General features: G+C 51.9%; 1 protein-coding gene across 1 annotated transcript in view; it reads right to left on the bottom strand.

The window, feature by feature from the left end:
* Set (SET nuclear proto-oncogene) overlaps positions 1 to 6,925 on the bottom strand; it is a 22,993-nt gene that overhangs the window by 15,550 nt on the left and 518 nt on the right. The window lies entirely within an intron of this gene.

The raw sequence follows: 6,925 nt of genomic DNA, 5'->3' as shown, positions 1-6,925 counted from the left end.
GGGCGGCGGCGGCAGGCGGCTCGCTCCCTCACTCGCGCTCCGCGCTCCGGCTTGCTGCTCGCTCTCCCCGACCGCCTCCTCCTCCTCCACCACCACCTCCTCCTCCTCTCGGCGAGGGGCGGGCGCCAGGGCGCAGGCGCGTTAGGCCGCGCGCTAGGCCCGCCCCCGGCCGGAGAGGCTCGCGCCGCCTCCCCATTGGCCGCAACGCCGGGACGAGGGGGCGGAGCCTCCGCGAGCAGACACAGGGCCTGGCGGAGAGGCGGGAGGAAGGAGCGCGGCGACGTCCGGGCCGGCCCCCTGCACCGCGCTCCCCTCCCCCGCTTTCCCCTTCCCCAGCCCGACCCGGGACATTTGCGCGCGCCGGGAGCGCGGCGGCCCGAGGGGCGGGGCTTCAGGGCAGCCCCCCCCCACGCCTGCGCGTCACGTGGTGGCGGAGTGGCTGCCCTAAGCCTGGCGGCGCGGGGCGCTGAGAGGGGTGTTCGCCGCCCCCTGGACGTGCAGGCCTGGCTTTAACCTGGATTTCCACCGGAGCCTGGCCATCCACCCGCCCTGGGATCAGCACTCGGGGCCTCTGGACGCGTCCTTTTTGGACGGCAGCACCCCTGTGCTATTCCAGGTGGGGAGGCTGAGACTCTGGCTTCTTTGCACACAGAGCCCGGCCGGTGTTGCCAGGTCTGGGTTCTGGCCCGCGCCCTGCCCTCGAGGCTGTGTACCCTTGAGCAGGTCAGCTCACTTCCCTCTGGATCCATTTGCAGCGGATGATAAACAAAAGCGGAAGTCCTCTGAAAGCAGGGGGACACCACACTTCACCACCACTCCCGGCCCAGCTCAGTGCCGGGTGCTCCCAAGAAACCACACTGGCGAGAAGCTGGCGAGAAGCAGGCATCAGTGGAACTCGCAAACCGCACGGGAGATACACGGGGCGAAGTTCCTTGCACAGCAAAGCTGAACCAGGACAGCAAGACCTGCTTCAGAGGCAAAGCCCTGCAAACCGCGCGTTCTATGGCCCAGGCATGTTCTTCTGTTTAAATTTTGCTCTCCAGCTAATGAACCGGCTCAGCTCTATCTTCCAGGATCTCATCCAACACCTGATCCACAAAAACCCAGAAATCTCTCCCTGATGTTTTTAACCAGAGTTTAAGCATCAGTACTAGCACACACCACATGCCAAGGGTGCCTGTGCCCCTACGCACATGCACACATACACACAGATGTACACACAAAGATATAAAGCAAAAAATCCACAATCAACCAGGAGGCTGAGAGTAAATAGTCATAATACTTAATGTAGGAACACTGAAAAGCAAACTCCAGGTGCTTGTGGCTCACAGCTGTAAATCCTAGATACTCAGGAAGCTGAGATCTGAGGGGCACGGTTGGGAAGCTAGCCCAGGCAGCACAGTCCATGAGACTTCTCTCCAATTAACCACCAAAAAGCTGGAAGTGGAGCTGTGACTCAGGTCACACAGTTAGAGTGCTAGCTTTGTGCACACAAAAAGCTCAAGAGACAGTGCCCAGGCCCTGAGTTCAAGCCCTAGGACAAGCACAATAAAAAGCAAAACTCAGGGGCTGGGAATGTGGATTGGTGGTAAAGTGCTTGCCTAGCATGCATGAAGTCCTGGGTTCAATACCTCAGCCACGAAAAAAGAAAAAGCAGCAAGTGGAGCTGTGGCTGAAGTGGTAGAGCACTAGCCTTGAGCAAAGAAGCTCAAGGACAGTACCCAGGCCCTAAGTTCAAACCTCAGGACTGGCAAAAAAAAAAAAATAAACACAAAAAGGAAAACTCAGAAAACTTGAGGGAATGGGTAAATTTGGGAGAGAGAGGAGAATGATAGAAGGGTGACATTGGTCAAGATGCACTAGATATAAACTGATGCAATGAATTTAAACACTTTTGTACAATGTTTAAAGATAAAAATAATTGGACTGGGAAGGTAGCTCAGTGGTAGAGTGTTTGCCTGGCATGCATGAGGCCCTGGGTTTGATTCCTCAGCACCACATAAACAGAAAAAGCTGAAGTGGTGCTGTGGCTCAAGTGGTAGATGGCTACCCTTGAGCTGAACAGCTGAGAGGGACAGCGCCCAGGCACAGAGTTCAAGCCCTCCCCTCCCCTTCCCCCCCACAAAGAAAAAAAAAAGATAAAATAATTCTTTTTTAAAATCCACAATCAGTTCTTATGAGCAATGTTTCCTCTTCCACACTACTGAAGCATGAACAAGAGTCACAGGTTGTGATAACTTCATACAGTTTTTACTTAAACCTCACAAAATACAGATTAAGTCTTAATATCCTTACTCCACAGATAAATTTTTAAGTTACTGGGAAAAACCTTGGTTTTGTAAATGGCAGGCAAACACCCTTAAGACCAAACCACACCCCAAAATAACTTATAGTAAGTGAAAGAACCAAGATTCTAAACCAGTATTTTTGCATTTTTACTTTTATATTTTGGGGTGCTGACGATGAAACCTAGCAGTAAATACTTAGGCTCTTCCACTGAACTACACATCAACTACACACATAGACCCCTTTCTTCTTTGTAGTACCAGACTGAAAACAGGACTTCTGGCCTGGAGCATCCGAAGCAAGTGCTCTACTACCTGAGGCCTAGCCCTGTTGCTGTTTTCTTTTCTTCTGGGGAATAGGAGGCAAAAAGGGATTGAACTCAAAACCTTATTGTTTTGTGCCAATCCTAAGGCTTAAACGAGCTTGGCTTCATATTGCAATCCTCAGGTCTCAGCCTCCTGAGTAGCTAGGATTCTAGGCGTGAGCCATCAGAACCCAGATCAAAACTTTTATGTTAATTTTGTTTTTGAAACATGGTCTCAGTAACTTTCCCTGGGCTGGACTCCATGTCTGGCCTTTAGGCTGGGAATGTGGCTTAGTGGTAGAGTGCTTAGCATGCATGAAGCCCTGGGTTCAATTCCTCAGAACCACATAAACAGAAAAAGCCGGAAGTGGCGCTGTGGCTGAAGTGATAGAGTGCTAGCCTTGAGCAAAAAGCAGCTCAGGGACAGTGCCCAGGCCCTGAGTTCAAGCCCAAAGACTGGCAAAAAAAAAAGGGGGGGGGAATGGGAAGGAGAAACAAAGGAGGAGGCAACAATGCTTGATAAAAAAATGTGGGCTGGGCCGGGCGCTGGTGGCTCATGCCTGTAATCCCAGCTACTCAGGAGGCTGAGATCTGAGGATCTCGGTTCAAAGCCAGCCCGGGCAGGAGAGACTGTGAGACTCCTATCTCCAATAAACTACCAGAAAACCGGAAGTGGCACTGTAGCTCAAGTGGTAGAGCGCTAGCCTTGAGCTGAAGAGCTGAGGGACAGCGCCCAGGCCCAGAGTTCAAGCCCCACAACCGCAAAAAAAAAAAAAAAATGTGGGCTGGGATGTAGCTCAGTGGCAAAGGGCTTGCCTAGCAAGTGCAACGTCCTGGGTTCGATCCCCAGTACCAAAAAAGAAAAGACAAAAAAAATACAGTTAAAAAAAAAAAACCAGGGCTGGGAAGGTGGCTCAGTGGTAGAGAGCTTGCCTTGCATGCATGAGGCCCTAGGTTCAATTCCTCAGCACCACATAAGCAGAAAAAGCCAGAAGTGGTGCTGTGGCTCAAGTGGTAGATTGCTCGCCTTGAGCTGAAGAGCTCGGGGGCAGTGCCCAGGCCCAGAACTGGCAAAAATAAATAAATTAATTAAAAAACAAACAAAAAAAATGTACTCAAGGGGGGCTGGGAAGGTGGCTCAGTGGTAGAGCGCTTGCCTTGCATGCCAGAGGCCCTGGGTTCGCTTCCTCAGCACCACATAAGCAAAAAAAGTGGCGCTGTGGCTCAAGTGGTAGAGCGCTAGCCTTGAGCTGAACAGCTGAGAGACAGTGCCCAGGCCCAGAGTTCAGGCCCCATGACCGGACCCCCCCCCCAAAAAAAAAATGTACTCAAGCCGAGCGCTGGTGACTCACGCCTGTAATCCTAGCTACTCTGGAGGCTGAGATTTAAGGATCACGCTTCAAAGCCAGCCTGGGCAGGAAAGTCCGTCAGACTCTTATCTCCAATAAACCACTCAAAAACCAGAAGTGGAGCTGTGGCTCAAGCGGTAGAGTGCTCGCCTTGAGCTGAAGAGCCCAGGGACAGCACCCAAGCCCAGAGTTCAAGCCCCACAACCCAAAAACAAAAAGTACTCATTACATTGCCCATGTAATTGTAACCCTTATGTACAGTATTTTCACAATAAAAAACAAAAAAGAATGTCTAGCCTTTTTTTTTGGGGGGGGTCAAGGGCTTAAACTCAGGACCTGGGCACTGTCCCTGAGCTCTTTTGCTCAAGGCTAGTGCTCTACCATTTTGAGCCACAGCACCACTTAATTTTCTGGTGGTTAATTGGAGAAAAATCTCAAGGACTTTCCTGCCTGGGCTGACTTCAAACCAGATCCTCAGCTCTCAGCCTCCTGAGTATCTAGGACTACATGTGATCCACAGATAGTGCTGGCTACCCTTCAATTTTGTATGTGTTTGTGTTTGCACACTGTGGCTTGAACTCAGGGCCTCCACTGCTGGAGACCTCTTCTATGAAGCCAAAGCACAGGTTGGTGTCAGTGACCCACCTGTTTCCCAGACCTCCAGGAACCCAGAAGGCCCCAGGAACCCTGTGATGTCTTGTGATCAGGCAGAGGGCTTCAAGGCTCCATTCCCTTCTTGCCAGCCCCGGTCCTGCCCTTCTTCCAGGCAACCCATAACCCATCAAGATGAATGCCAGGAAGTGGAAGAGAAAGAGAAAGCAAAAGGGCCAGAGAGCCAGTAAACAAGGGAGGGGCCAGGGCAGGCCTGGGCCCATTCAAGCAGTGAGCACGTGTATGGGTGCACCCACACACACCCCAACACCTGGCCCTGGGCCTTTTCCTCTCTAGCCTCTCACTTCACTTAGAATTCCTTTCTCAACTGGGCGCCGGTGGTTCACACCAGAAATCCTACTCAGGAGGCTGAGATCTGAAGATCGCTGTTCAAAGCCAATCAAAGCAGGAAAGTCCCTGAACTCTTATCTCCAATAAACCACTATGGCTCAAGTGGTAGAGCACTAGCCTTGAGCTGAAGAGCTGAGGGCCAGCGTCTGGGCCCAGATTTCAAGTCCCAACAACAAAAAGAATTTCTTCCTCTTCCTGGCTATCTTGGGAGGGGAGAGAACCCCAGAGGCTGCTGGGAAATCTTAACTAGGATACCTAGAGGAGTGCTGCCACCCTTCCCTACCACACTTCGGCAAACCTCTTTCTCATCCATAAAAAGGGAGATTTAAAAGATAAGCTGCTGTCCCAAGAATGGACAGGATACATACAGACATCCTGGGCACACAGCCTTGAAGGGACTGTGACTGTACCCTCACCTTCCTTCTGGTTATTTCTCCACAAAACTACAAGACCAGGTGGGCTTGCCCATGGTCTTTGCGGATCACAAGAAGACATTTACCACACATCTCAAGAGGACTGATTTGTTACTCAGGAGACTTGAGATCTGAGGATTGAGGTTCAAAGTCAATCCATGCAGAATTTTTCAGTGACACTCTTGCCTCCAATTAATGAGCAAAAAGACAAATTGAAGATGTGACTCAAGTGGAAGAACACTAGCCGAATACAAGCTCAGGGACAAACAAGCTCAGGCCCTGAGTTCAAGCCCCACGACTGGCACACATGTGGTACACACACACACACACACACACACACACACACACACACGAAGATTATTGGGTTAATCATACCAGACACTTGTCTGAAGTGCTTTACTTAGATGTCAGTCTCAGCAAGCATGAAGAGCCCAATTTACAGGAAAGGAAACAGCAGATTAATCACTGGCCCACCCCTCTACCCCTGGCATAGCCACAGCATGGTAGGGGGCCTCTGACCCCCATCTGGAAGGTGAGGAACTGTCACCAATACCAGCACAAGTCCTCAGGAGCTCAAAGAGGACTCTCAGATGAACCCATCCTTCCAGTAGGTCTCGACCCCTCCATGAAGTTGCTGCTTTCCTGATTCAGCCCTATCCAATCTCTACCTGAGAAGACTCCACTACAGTGCCATGTGGCTGAGGAGACCTAATCACCAGAGCAATCACCATGTCTAGGTCCAGGATGTCTGAAAACACAACCCCATGTCCAAGTTTAAGCCTCTAACGAGGAGGACAAGGAAGCTGCATAAAGCTCACTGTTGAAATGCAAGGATGAAGATGGGTGCTGGTGGCTCATGCCTGCCATCCTAGCTACTCGGGAGGCTGAAATCTGAGGATTGTGGTTCAAAGCCAGCCTGGGCAGCAGAACCCATGAAACTCTCATCTCCAATAAGCCACCAGAAAACCAAAGTGGTGTTGTGGCTCAAAGTGGTGGAATGCTTTGAGCAAAAAGAGCTCAGGGACAGTGTCCAGGCCTGCAAGTTCAAGCCCCACAAGCGACCAAAAAAAAAAAAAAAGCCAGGAGAGTCGCTCAGATGGGGTAACTTTTGGTCAGCCAGGATCACAAAGGGGGGCTTCTCGAGGCCCAGGAGCTGAGGCTCAAGAGGTGAAAGCCCGCAAGAAGTGACTTTGCCTCAGTAGCTACTCAGGAGGCTGAGATGCGAAGAATCCAGATTCAAAGCCAAGCCTGGTGGCTAAAAACGAAGTTTGAGACTCCAACTCCAAAACAACCAGCCAAAGGGCAGGTAAGCCCTCCCTAGGACCCTCACCCCCAAAGTGACTTCCCCGCAGGTCTGGAGAGACCCTTCTTCACGGACGAACGGAGATGATGGCCGAGAGAAGGGTGGAGGGCATCCGGGAAATGGGGCGAGGAGAAGGGCGAGGCCTGCCCGCGCGGCGCGGGGAACGGGCCGGGCCGAGCGGGCAGGAAGCGCGAGTGGACTCCCCGACGGCCGCGGGGAGCATTTAAACCTAAGGGCGGTCACGTGACGCTCGGCCGGGCCGGCGGCC

The sequence above is a fragment of the Dipodomys ordii genome, unplaced genomic scaffold (assembly GCF_000151885.1).
Source record: "Dipodomys ordii isolate 6190 unplaced genomic scaffold, Dord_2.0 Scaffold55, whole genome shotgun sequence".
Taxonomy (NCBI): Eukaryota; Metazoa; Chordata; class Mammalia; order Rodentia; family Heteromyidae; genus Dipodomys; species Dipodomys ordii.
Note: the sequence above shows the minus strand (reverse complement) of the source record. Positions and strands in the feature narration are given on the sequence as shown.